General features: G+C 36.4%; 1 protein-coding gene across 1 annotated transcript in view; it reads left to right on the forward strand.

Annotated features, from left to right (window-relative positions):
* Nucleotides 1-11,716, forward strand: part of rpap1 (RNA polymerase II associated protein 1) — a 50,163-nt gene extending 38,447 nt beyond the window's left edge. Inside the window, exon 29 of the transcript XR_002919836.2 lies at nt 10,614-11,716. The gene's annotated coding sequence lies outside the window, so the exon portion shown is untranslated. The remainder of the gene's footprint in view (nt 1-10,613) is intronic.
* The last annotated feature ends 2,621 nt before the right edge of the window (nt 11,717-14,337 follow it).

Raw genomic sequence — 14,337 nt, forward strand, 5'->3', positions numbered from 1 at the left:
TCCCCTTGGAAGACACCAGCTGCAGCATTACTGTCATGTCCGTGTATAAAATACAGCCAGAGATGTTCAGTTAATAAATCCCAGTGAGGTATCTGTTACTCATCATCAGGGGCAGGTTATGGTCTTTTACTTCAGTTTTTCAACCACCTTTACCCTAACATAATGCATTTTCAAAACGGATGCTAAATGTTACGGGTACAAGGAAAAGCTTGATTTTTCTACAAAAATAACCTTCTTTTTAAACTCTACACAATATATATACAGTATTTACCAAACCTGCAAAATAAGAAATGAACCAACAACACAAAAAATGTTTTGTTCTTCCCAAGATTTAGTCGAGATTGGTACAAGCCTGGTCTCTCTCTTCTATTTCCTTTAAACTTATTTCCTTCAGAGGTCACCGCAGCTCATGTGACTTGGTTTTAGTTTTACGATGGATGCCCTTATTGACCCAAACCTCTGAACTGGTTTGGAACCGGCCTATGAGGTTGTGTTTGAAGTAACTTAATCTCAGGGATCCCTCTTTAAATAAGTAAATATGTTAGCTAAGTGAGTGTGCCATAAAAGTGAAGGGTTAAAGATTTATTTGCAACCAACTATAACAAAAAAGTCATAAAATATAGTTTATGGGTGCGATTCCATAGAAAACATCCACAAGTTTACTACAAAAAAGAGGTTAAAATATTGAATGAAACTATAGACATGGAGAAAAAAATGACCTGAAAATTGTGAAATTGGTGCATCTTGAAAATCTCCTAAAATGATCAGTTACACAGATATTTCTGAAAGTCACAAACCTGGTAAATCACTTTTAATTATTATGCTTCAATTAAAACTATTAATCTGAAATACACGACAATGATAAAAATAGATCAAACTGATTATTTAAAAAAATAGAAAATAATTCAATGAAAAACAGTAATGATAGCTTTGTTGCTGGAAAATGAAAGCACAGGTATCTACTTTTCTTAAAGAAGTCCTCTGTGGATTTTTCCTAAAGTTGTGCAGAGGCAGCAGACGAGAACAAACAAACGTACTAATAGGAGAAAAAATTGCGATTCCTTGCAGCTCGTATCCTGGCCCGTTCCAGCAGCTTGTTGTTTGATGAATGTATGCATTTGTCAAATAGAAAGCTAAGCAGGATTGCATCTAGTTGCTAAACGGAGTCAAGTTGGGAATACTCGATACCGTGAGTTGTTCTTATTTTTATTATGAGTTGATGATTGATCCCTTAATAATCCGCCTGCTGTTGTTTTGGATCACTGGTCGACATCTGGGCAACAGATGGAGAACGCAGAGAAAGAAGCCAGAATGGTCTCCCCGAAATGACGATTATTTTATTAAATATTTGGCCAATACCATTCATCAATTTCATGTCAATCTTTATTATAATTTGCATTAAAATCTTTAGTAGCTGGTTTTGACTGAACTGATGTACAAGAATAAGTCTAGATGTATATTTGGAGCTTTTAAGCCAAACGCTTTAAGTTCATATTTTCTTAGGAAACTGCAGTTTCTTTTAAATTATTATCACATGCATTTTAATGCTATTTCACACTTATTTTTCTGCTAAATACAAAATATTAATACATTTTATTATTTGGTCCTGATAATTTTGATGATTTTTAAATGAACAAAAAAGACAGATCAAAAATTTAGTTTTCAATATATTCTAAGACAGCAAGAACATATTAGACTCAGATATTTTTTGATGGTATTTTACTTCACAATCTACACAATCTAATACATGACTGTGGTGTGTGAGATGCTAGCATGCTATTGAGAATAGGATGGAAGTTCCAAAAGTGGGAATCACCCACAAAAATGGTGGAAAATAATTGTGTCAAGATTGTTGAACCTTGTTGACCTTTTATTTATACAGGTAGGTCGATGTAGAACAATTTCTCATTTACAACCTGAGTACACATCAGCAATACAGAAACAGCACAACAGAGCCATAAGATGCTGCAGAACTTTTAAAAAGAAACCAACAAGACCGTCACAACAATCCAACCAGATATTGAAATGATCGAAAACTAGAAGAGAAAAGTTGGATTGAAGGAGGCCGAAATTCAAAAAGAACCTGAGGAGCTCGAGAAACATAAAGAACTAATCGAAAGACAAGAATGAAGGTGGTTCTAGTGGTAACTTTAAAGGCCCACTCCAATGAAAATTGTGTTTTTCGTTACGGCAAAATGAATACTAAAATGGCATTTCTGGGGTTTTCTTTATTTAAATCATTGTGAATCAGGAGCAGACAATAAAAAGCCTTCAGCAAAGGGAAAGGGGGAGGGGTTGCTCCGTGAAATGGTCCCGCCCACACTCGTGAAAATTTCTAATGAACTTAAGACAAAGTTTGACCGAATCCAAGAAAAAATGTGTTTTTTCTGTTTTTAATATTTTCTAATTATGGAAGATATTTTTAAGAAAATTAACCTTAATATCAAATTTCTGAGAATTTTTATTTACATTCAAATCATTGTCAATGAGGAGGAGACAAAAAAAAGACATTTGAGAGAAAAAAAAAGCACATTTGTGACGCAGAAAATACGCTGGGCAGGCCACAAGCTCCCTGCTCCACATAACTCATTTTTCTAAGGAAGTCCTGCTGCTCTGGAGGGACTATGTCCTTGAAAACAATAAAATAATTCATGTGGTAAAATTATTTAACCACATCTATCTCTATCTCTATCCAGAAAAGGCGAGTACTAGAAAGAAAAATAACTATTTTCTAGTAATTCATAAACTAAAAAGGAGGTTATGGATAAAAAAACACAAATAATTGGTAGCATGATTTAGATCTTGGTCTTAATTCTTTGCACTTCATTGCATTTCTCAAACGCAAAAGCTCCGCTCAAAACTAAGCAAAAACGTAACTTGCATCTGTTCTATGTTACAAAGTTTTGGGGAGATTAATAGAAGCAGCATGAGTAGCATATCAAACCCTATGCAGCTATTTTTGTAGGAATTACATAGGACTGGACCACAATCAGCAGAGGACATGAGCCTGGAGGATAAATCAGAGGCTGCTCTATAGGTCTCACTGCAGCAGGCGCTCACACGTGCGCACGCTCACACGCGCACTCTTGCATGCAGTGCAGATTGTGTTGATTCAGGAGAAAAAGCAGCAGCACCAGCTACGCCTTTGATCAGTTAAGTGAGGTTTTTTTTCTGTTGGTTTTTTTTGCTGATTCTTTGTTCAAAAGCCAAATCCCAGGGAGGAGCGAGAGGGTATGAGGTGAAGGACGGAGAAGTTCTATCCTGCATTCAGTCATCAATTATCCCTGAACATCATCACACCACCGGATGGGAAACAGGGAAGTTTTATCAGAGATCTTCCCATTGCCAGAATTTAAATAAAAAATAAATAAATAAATGTTTGGCAATAATATGATAGATTTACATTTAGAGATAGTGTTCACCCTTAAGCTGTATGTTCTCTGAGCAGGCAAAAAGTTAAGAGAAGAAGAAAGACAAAAACACAAGTTGAGGTATTTTGTTTTAAGGCATTATTCCAGGAGCAACAGTCCGACTTTGGAATTTCAAATATTGTATACCCATTTCTGTGGTGTAGGAAAGCATGTTTTGCAGTCAACGCTATCTGGTTTGGTGCGGACGGCTTCAGCGAGGCAGTGAAGTGGCCTACAATTGACATTTTAATGGAGCGGTTTGTTGTGAAATCCAGGGCCCGTAACAAGTCAGAGAGGTGATTTAGCTTGTTTCAATTATGGCAATTATGTCAGAGGGAAGCTCTGGACGGCAGTGTGGCTGGTATTGACCGTGAGGTTCGATATCAGTTTGTGAGTCTAAGAAGCTGGAGGCCAGAAGTCAGTCAAAAGTAAGAAATAAATAAGTACATGTATACTACATGTTCAGCCACTTCAGGATTCTGATATTCAAACTTCAAAATACAAAAAAGAAGTTCCTCCCTGAAGTTGGAAGTTCAAATATTTAATAAATCAACAATTATTTAAAAGTTCACATAACTTACAATGATGGGTATTTTACCTGCATTTTATCTTCATGCTGGCTAAAACCTCAACAAGAGACATTCTATTAAATAAAGATGACAACCTCTCACTTAATGTTGCCAAACATGTGCACTGTTAAGATGAAGGTACTTTTCTGATAAATGAATGAGGATCTCTTTGAGGGATGGCCAAAGAAAAGCTAAAATAGCATTCAGCTTATCTTAAAACATTATTTTATTATGTTTTTGACATAAATGTGATGAACCATCTGTGCTTTTTGATGTGGGGTAATTTGCCAAGAGTGAAGCTTTTTGGCTGGAGGATTAAGCCTTCTTCTCTGCTTTTATTTTCTTATTTTGACTTAATATTATGCATTTTCCTACAAACTTTGAAAGAATATAACATATTGTAGCGATGGTCACAGACACATTGAGCCTGCTGTAAGAGCAAGGAATTGTGGGATGCCATTCCCTTTGCCTGTCTGGGCAGATTGGGGTTTGTGTTTTTGCCCTTGGTTATTTTATCCGTTATAATTATCCCACTTCTGACACCAATGTCACAATGCTACATTAATAATATGGTCCTTGCTGTCTAGGTTCATGATAATTTTACTGAGGAGTACAGGGACATAGCTATCATCTTAGTTGGGCTGGAAAAACGTGTTTGATGGATTCCTTTCTTGTTAAAAAAAATGCACTTCTTGTTAAACTTTCTGGCTTTTGGGCATTCAGGCATCTGGTGGCATGTGAAAAAAAATATTCCCCGCTGATACAAAAACTTTGTATCTCCTTCCTCTGGTGGTTGTTACTGAAATTAGCTGCGAAGCAGAGCTACCTGCCAGAAATAACTCTAGTATGCGGAGTCAAGGCCCCCAGCCTGACAACAATTAGTTCAAAATACCCCAATACTGTTTTCTTTCCATTAATAATGACAGGCAGACAGAAAGAAAAGCTAATTTAAAGGCAACAAAAGGCACACTATAATATTCTCTCTTGCTGAGAGGAAAACAATGAGAAATACCAAACACTGTTAGCTTAGCTGGAGACTTCGATCCAAAGTACACAGCTTTGCCTCTGCTTAAATTGGGTTATGTTCTTATAAAAGTAAGGGTGGAGTTTAGTACTATTATATTTACATAAGAACTAGCAAATAACAGGACAAACGATTTCAAACAGCTGGATGTACACTGATGGACAGGTTATTTGGCACATCAACTGCTCATTAGTGCAAATTTCTACTTGGCCAATCACATGGCAGGAACTCAACGCATTTTGGAGTGTAGACAGGGTCAAGAGGATCTGCTGCAGGTCCAACCAAGAATCAGAACTGGTGGTAGTGATGTAATGATGTGGGAGATATTTTCTTGGCTTTGTACTTAACACGACAGCCCACCTGAGTATTGTTGCTGACCATGACCATCCCCTTATGACCACAGTGCACCATCTTCTGATGCTACTTCCAGCAGGATAAGACACCAAGTCATAAAGCTGGAATCATCTCAGGCTGGTTCCTTGAACATGACAATGAGTTCACTGTTGTCAAATAGTCTCCACAATCACCAGATCTCAACCCAATGGATCACCTTTGTGAAGCGATGAAACAGGCACGTAATTCCATCATGTCAATATGGAACTCCAGGAGTCCAACCCAGTACTAGCAAGATGTACCCAAAAAAGTGATCTAATATTTAGTTTTAGAAAAACTTATGGAGCAAATACAAGCATGTATTCATGTCCTTGATTTTCTTTTTCACTATTATCTATTTTGTATATGACACGTCTCTGATCTATAGCCGACATGAACAGACTAAGAATCTTTGGTTTCTGCTGGTGGTGTGGACCACATTTACTATAAACAGAAGCACTTGGGTTTCCTCTAATAAACATTGCATGTGATAAGCTTAAACCCTCTTTAAATTTGACACATTATTAATAAAGAAAGGTTTCATATTAGTGCACTCATATAAAGATATATGCATATATATATCTAATGCTTCCTCCAGGGCACACTTATTGACACAAAAGAGGGCCTGTTGCAGTTGACTGGCTGTTACATTGGCTCAAAGCTCGCTATAAAAATGTCTCCAGGCTTCACACACAGCGTCTCTTTGTTTCTTCTTGCTCTCATATCATTTCGATTTTCTTCCAGATGTCACTTTTTTTTCCTGCGTCTAAATTCTGAGGCCTTTGGGTTTCCCCCTTTTCCTTATGGTTTTAGTTCAGCTAAAATAAACAAACTTTTCTTTGCTCCCCGCTCAAAAGCTGCGTGAAATGGAGGATTTTTCCATTGCTTCAGTGTTTGCTCTAGATCGAATTTAACAATTTGTTCTGTGATTTGTGATGTTGTTCAAGAGGAAGAGAAAATAAATCCTGACAAAAGGTTTACATTTAAGGGCAATATATTTGTTGTTAAAACAAACTACTTGCAGAAAAATCAACAACACTTTATGATCTGGGAAATTTCATTGAAATTTAACCTTTGGTTTAAATTTATACTGTTTTTCTGGCACTTGAGGATCTACTTTTTATGCTTAAGGTTCAATTCAGATGCACTTAAATTGCAAAAACTCCTTTAGACACTTGAAGGCCCACTCCGATGAAAATCACGTTTTTGGTGTTTTTAACATGTTCTTGAGACATTTATTCTGACTTGTAGACGACTAGATCCATGTCTTTGTTCTCCTCATCCGAGCTGGTATCTTGGCTCAAAACTGTAGGCTGGATAGCTTCAATATTGGTCACCAATTTTTGTTGGCAAAAGCCTGGCGATACAATACGTATCCCGATACATGTCTCACGATACGATACATATCACGATGTAAAAAAATATCTCCAGACAGTTTTATTGATTTTAAACGCCTCCACTGCATGTACAGGAGGAAGTGTTCTTAATTTAAACTAAAACAGGGGAATATGTCTTGATGGAACATGATAAGGTTTATACTTAAACACAAACATACAGTGATTATCTCAAACACATGGTGAAAGAGGCAGACAGCTGCTTTTGTCTTAGATTACACATCAAGAACAAGTCATTTCCTGCTGACGGTGTGGTAAATATTTCTGTTCTGCTTAGCTGCATATCATTTGATGGGAAACACAAAAATGAAATACTATAACAGATACAAGAACTTTTCAAATAACTGATAAAGGCTGAGCTAGATTAACTATTTTTAAGATCTAAGTATTGAGGACCAAAATTTTGCAAAATGTGCAATAGAAAAGCTCTAGATTTGTGGATCACCTATGAGTGACTTACCAAAGCCAAGTACAAGTGAAGAAACCCATCATCTGCTGAGTTGGAATGATCCTTGAGCTAAAAGTATGCTGAAGTTCTTGGATCTTAAAGTGCACAAATGAGGATTTTGGGGCTGTTCCCATACATTTTTAATGTGTGTAGGAGTTTAATATCTAAAATAAGCATTAAAAGTGCACAAAACTACAAGTATATGTTTGAATCTCTGAAAATGACTTTGATACCAAAGTTGGTTTACATAGATTTAAGCATTTGGAAAACATGTTTGGTTGAGCAAACATACATATCTGAGTCAGAACAGGATATCAACTGTGGCTCTCCTCCATCATCAGTGTTATTTGATCCAAAGCAAATTTACAGCAATGAAATTTATATACGGCTGTCCCACAACTTTAAAGGAAAACAGAAGTGCATCCATGTAGATCCTTTTGTTCACTTTCAAATTGTCAGTCAAAAACACTCTTTGAGCCTCTTGTGGCCTCAGTGGCCTCTTTGGCTCTACTCTCCACAAGATTTGAAGTTCTAAAATGTCTTATTGAAGAAACATCTCAAACTGGAACATGGACTTTACATTGAATTGTATTCAGCAACACTTTACACTTGTATTAAAGTCTGTGATAAACAATTCAGAAAATACATTTTTTGCAAGTCATTTTCCAGAACATAGTTTCTGCAAAGTGCAAAACACAAAATAACACAATTTCATTGAAGTGGGTCTTCAGGCAGCAAAGTTTTGTCATTCTTTGGTAAAACCCAATGCAGCAAAAATAAATCAAACATCTGCCCACGAGCACATTTATCACATTCTTTTACATCTTTAGCTCTTACTATATCTTAAAGATCACAGAATTGTTTGGGAAACTTTTCTTAACTCATGTCATCAACTACATATATTTTGGTGAGTCCAATTACAGCTCCATAAATTGTAGATGTTTGCATGATCAACAACACGAGCACAGAAAAAAAGTCTAAACAATTTGTGTCAAATCCCATTAAGTTAGAGTGGCCCCAAAATTCCACTCCAAGCCACATAAAATTAACCAGATGTACTTCTGAACCAGTTTATTTGGGCCACTGCCTGCTAAGAAAGAGATCAAGAGGTTGGTGTTACAGACCATGCACTCTTCAGATGAGCCTGGGATGTCCTCGAGCAAAAACAGTCGGCCTCCTGCCGTTCCAGTGAACGTGTTGTTTATTCAAAAACGTCGACATCCGTCCCGCTCCATTCAAAAACCATACACATGTGAGAAAAAAATCAGCTTTTATCACAAGTTTTCTTATGCTGGCCAACAACAGCAACAAAGACCAGAAGAAAAAGGGGAAAAATAAAGTCCTTAACTGTTATTCTTCTCTGAAACATCAAGAACTCTTGAACCAGATGGTTCACCAAAAGTAAGACCTGTTTCTAATAAAAAATCTCTCTAAACAGTGCTAAATGGAATAACAGGAAGCCATCCTTCATCGGTCTTTAGACTCTGCTGAGATGAACTTGAAAAGACTATAATGACATGCTCATTTTATGAAAGATTAAAAAATATTTTCAATTAATTATTTTCCACACTGTAAGGGTCACTTAACATAAAAAATGCCTTTATTTATTTATTGAATACACATAACTGAGCGTTTCAACCTTTTATGTTCAAAATTTAGCTTTCTCTCAAAGCTACACAAGTTTCTACGAATGTTTTGGGCCTTTACGTGCAAAATGTGAGGTCACTGAATGTGTGCTTACAGTTAAACCAGGTCAAACTTTGACCAATCAGGGACTCAGATTTGGTAGGGACGAATGGATGGCGTCCCTTTTAATTCACAGAGGTGTCAACCTTCATGGAGGAGAAATTATTAATTGCAGTTTGTGTCTAGCCAAAATTATACAACACTAACGTAATGTCCAAATTCCTACCGTTATCTGTAATGACTTAAAAAACATATAGTAGGAATTTGGACATAGCCAAAGAAAAGAAGAAGAAGCCCATCCCTGTTTGTCCAGTGTGAACACTACAGGCTAAACCAGGGGTGGGCAAACTATGCGGCCCATTAAACTATTTAATCTGGCCTGCCACAGTGGAATAAATTATATAATCTGTAATAGTGTTTTAATTTGCCTGTAATTCTGTGTCTCACCTTATATGCCGCACCACAAATAAACTGACTTGTGTTTAGGGGGTAGAAAGTTATTTTTTACAGATTTGTCGTTTTTCTGGTGCACATCTGTGTTTTTTGAGTCAGCCATTTTTCTGATCATTCCAACGCAACAAACAAAGCATTTTTCTAAGTGTGTGTTTTTTTCCTGAAAGACATCAACTAAATGCTGCACTAAAATAGGAAATAATAATAGTAAATAAATAATAAAAGAATGTTTTTGTCCAGATTCCATTTTATTTCTTCCTCCTAAAACACGTCAAGCATCTGCTCCTGATCTGGCCCATCTGTCAAGTTTCAGAACCCTTTGTGGCCCACGAGTCAAAAAGTTTGCCCACCCCTGGGGCTGAACGCACGTCACATGCCCAGTGGAGGTATACAGCCCTCTGTCCAGATGTCAGTTTGTTTTTTCAACGAGTTTCAAACAAGGTTGAGTGTTATTGTAAATACACTAATGTGGCTAACGTGTAGCTGTGTATTTTTTCAAGTGTTATATAACATTAGGAGTTAGCATAGTCACAGTAACAGCCGTGATAATGTAGGGTGTCACAGGTTTTAGCTAACGTGGATAATTTGTAGCGTTTCATAAAGAAGCTTTAGAATTACTGTGAATGCAGCTAATAAGAAATTAATCAATCTTACTGACAAATGATCTCTGACTCTTTTGTTGTGCTTGTAGTTCTGAGCGCCTCATATGACAAAAGCTCAAAAATAGTCTATTGATGGTCCGTCTTGTACGCCTGCTGTGCCCTATAGTGTGGAAAATAGAGTATTTACTTCTTTGGATTTAGAGGAAGTGTTTCTGAGGAATTCTGACAAAAAACAGCAAAAATGTTTAAGTAACTTCAACTAAAAAACAAAAAAAGAAGTACATTTTTAACCCACTAATCAAACGTAATTAATGTAGTTATGTTAATTGTGGAGCAAAGCAAGTTAAGGCACCATTTTTCCACAACACATCACCTCTTCACCTTGTTCCTGTTCAAAGTAGGAGGAGAAAGACAACAATTTTGTCAGGTTTAACACATAAACATCGTTTTTTTTTTGGAAAAGACAATGATAACAACCATGTGGGATTGAACACCAGTCTATTTGGATGTCAATGAAAGATTTGCAGCACAAATTACATGTACACCTTTGCAGAGATATTGATCCAGTAAATGTGTCAAAAGTATTTCTTTTTTTCTAGGAACAATCCTAAAGAGATGGTTTACTTACAGATGTGTTTTTTCTGTTTTGTCACAGGTTAATTAAAACGCGTGAAGTTCTGTCATCCCTTTGTCAGCTCTGTTTGTTCATTAAGACTTCATCAACAGAAGGACAGATGTGCTCCGATGGGTCAAAGCTGCAGAAAGTTCATCACAAAATAATTCATTAAAGAAGTGCGAGGGTTGAAATTTGACAAAAATAAAGGTAATTAAAGCTAAGATATTGATTGTTCTTAACCTGAAATGTTATCATTTTTAGGTTTTACTCACATACATCTTATTGTAAAAGATTTGTTACAAGTCTGTTTTATGTTATTTTGGAGGAAAGCAGTAAAAACGTTTTGATTCGTCTACTCAACGTTGTGACATAAAACCAAGATTCTCACTTGTACTAGCCGTCTTTTAATTGGCTTTCTGTTCAGAGATAAACTTTTATAAAAAAAATACTTTAGAATTCAATTTTTGTAAATCTTGAAATCCTGCAGGTGGAAGTTGACCATTTTGTTGCCAACTACTGCATTTGTGCTCTCTGTAGTAATTGATGAGAGGGGAAAAAAGTATTTTAGCTACTATGTTAAGTTTAGAAGAAATACAGTTAAACTGCAGTTTGGTGTTGATAAAACTTCTCTTTCAGCACATCATCAAGAGGTAATTTATTATATCTAATTTAGTTTTAGAAAAGAATAATAATCCCAATTTAATGTTCTTGACTCAACTTGACTCTCCATGAAGAGTCAAGTCTGAAGCCTGAGTAGCACAGCCGTTTTCTTCTGTGCTAACGTTAGCTGCATCAGTCCAAGATCATGAGTTGTTTGAGTTGTAATCCAGTCAGAAATACATTATTTATTGTTGCTTGTTGTTCCGCGTTGTCCACTCTTCTCTCCAGGAGGTCGAGCCGATTATCTCGTTGTTCATTTTGTGTTCTGTCGGATCTCTTCTTCAAGCTCCATCAGAGGTGTTAGCCTAGCTTCGAGGTGCATTAGCTTAGCATGGATGTCCCCAAGTCCAGTCCTGATGTCAGAGATGTTAGATGTGTCCAGGTTTTTCTTTGGGGTCATCCTCAACTCTCTGTATTGCAGAATTGATGTATTTTTTGCAGTAATTCTGTGATAATTCAAGATTAAAGTTGCTTTAAAGCGATGAGGATGATGAAAGCTGAAGATGTGAGTCCTCTTGTGACTCGGGACCGGAAAAAAGTATTTTTTTGCAATGTATTTTTTATTTATTTGCAGCAGCATTTCTTTTTATTTGCAAAATCATTTATTTTCCTTGCAGAAGCATTTGTTTTTATTTTAAGTTTTCTTTTTATTTGCAGCTTTTCTTTTTATTTGCAGCTTTTCTTTTTGTTTGCAGGTTATTTTTTTGCTACAATGGTGGGTCTCTGCCGCCATACTTTCTTTATTTTTTTTGGTTCAGTAAATTCAAACCCCATAAACTAATCTTTTTTTTTGCTTCACTAATTCTCAAAAGGACCAACACTTTCCATTAATCATCCAGTTTCCCTCTCATTTCATTCCTTCCTCAAAAACAAAACTACATATACTGTAAATGCTGAGACCAATATTCACCCACCTGCTCTTAGTGCTCTTTCTTTTCCAAATGAGAAGTTCTTAACATATTTGCATCCTCTATTTTTTTAAACTCTTTCAAATAATTTAAATGTTTTCTTCTTGGTCATTTAACAAAGTCGCCCCACAGACAGAGATGTATTCTATAACCTAACAATCACATTTAAGCAGAATTGTAGGTGTCAAAATGAACTCAATGAACTGTTTTAAGACTTTTGGCTTGAGGTGAAACTTGTTTTCACATTAAAGTGTTCCTTTGACATCCCTTTCCAGTGCATTTTTTTTTACTTTTCAAATTCCAGCTGACTATATTGCATTGCAAGCAGATTTCAATGATCTAATCAAAGTTTCATCACATGGCCCAAGTAAATGTAATGTAATAAGGTCACACACCACCCATGTTTCCAGATATTACTATAGCTAATGTTCTGTTCCTGAGTTCTCACTGAAAGAAGTGCCTGTTGGAAATAGTTTTCACCTTTAGCTATAAAACAGTTAACATCATAAGTGGGCCGACACATTTCCCAGTTATCAACAGCTGTTTGTGGTCCATTTAAATAAGTAGTCGTTCATCGCACTATTAAACTCCACAATATCCCCTCGACTCTAAAACCTGTCTCTAAATGCTGCACGCATGAAACAATATCAAGTCCCAAATAAAATTCAACAATATTAAAAAATGCAAACAGCTTTCAGAACGAATTACATTAAAAGAAGAGGTTCTTCCATACGCAGAGTTGCAGGGACAGCATATATTAATAAAAAATATATAAGATTATATTTGGCTAATTTCCACCTTTAATCCCTATAGAAAAGGTTGATGGTCTCTAAGTAAGAGGATGAGTTAAATCAAAACAGAAAGTATAGCAGAAGTCTCTGTGACCCATGTGAGGCTATAAAGTCACCTGGAATGTGGTCCCAAAGGAACCAGAGGGACTAGGAACTCTGGAGGTCATCTCATAGAACAGTATATATGTAACTTTTGTTCTTTATTCTCAGGTTATCTTTTACTGTATTGTTGGTCTCTTTAGGTTTTGTCATATTTAGGGTTATTTTTTTCAATGTTTAAGTTTCTATAATAAAATCATTAGGATGAGAGCCAGTAGTATCAGTAGTTGATGTACTAATATTACAAGTAAAATAAGAAATTGTTTATACATGTTAGTACTTGGTGTAAATGTCTTCAAAATCTGGATTTTCAAAAAAGTCACATTTGTTAAAATCATTGTGAATCAAGACCAGTGGAAAAAAAATCATTTAGAAAAAAGCGTATTTGTGACGTATAAAAATGCAAGACAGGCCACGAGCTCTCCGCTCCTTACTCTAAGGAATGGGGGAGGGGAAAGGGGGCGGGTTTGCTTTGGTCCCGCCCACAACTTAGAAGAAAATTTCTAATGAACTATTACAAAAACTACTGTTTCAAATTGAAAATGAAAAAACAAAAAAACAAAAAAATCATTCATTTTCTTTTTTTTTTATTTTCAAGGACAAAAAAAGGTTTTATTATTGTTTTTTTTTATTTTATTTAAGTCTGTTACGGCTGTGGCTGTATGTGGTTTTGACAGCAGCGAACTAAAATCAAAAATTCAGCAAACATTTAAATTCATGTGTTACGTTTTCATCTGAAACAGAAGGTTAATGCGGAAGTAGTTTGTTCATTCATTTCTCAGCTTAAAATCAAAAAATGAAAAAACAAAAAAACAAATCATTCATCCGTTCCTCAAATTTCCATCCATCCATCCATCTTCTTGACCGCTTCGTCGCTTTCGGGGTCGCGGGGTGCCGGAGCCTATCCCGGCTACTGAAGGGCGAAGGCGGGGTTCACCCTGGACAGGTCGCCAGTCTGTCGCAGGGCCTCAATCACACACCCATTCACTCTCACATTCACACCTAGGGGCAATCTAGAGTCACCAATTAACCTATGAAGCATGTTTTTGGACGGTGGGTGGAAGCCGGAGTCCCCGGAGAAAACCCACGCATGCACGGGGAGAACATGCAAATGTATGCGGGAGTCGAACCGGGGCCTTCTCGCTGTGAGGCGAGAGCGCTAACCACTGCGCCACCGTGCAGCCCCATCCTCAAATTTCATTTTTGATTTTATGTTGAAAAACGAATTTAAAAAATGATATATGTTTTAATTTTGGCTAAAAAACAGCATAATCATGATTAAAAACATTGGGAAGTGGGAACCAT

Source organism: Oryzias melastigma, linkage group LG22, assembly GCF_002922805.2.
Source record: "Oryzias melastigma strain HK-1 linkage group LG22, ASM292280v2, whole genome shotgun sequence".
NCBI classification, from domain to species: Eukaryota; Metazoa; Chordata; class Actinopteri; order Beloniformes; family Adrianichthyidae; genus Oryzias; species Oryzias melastigma.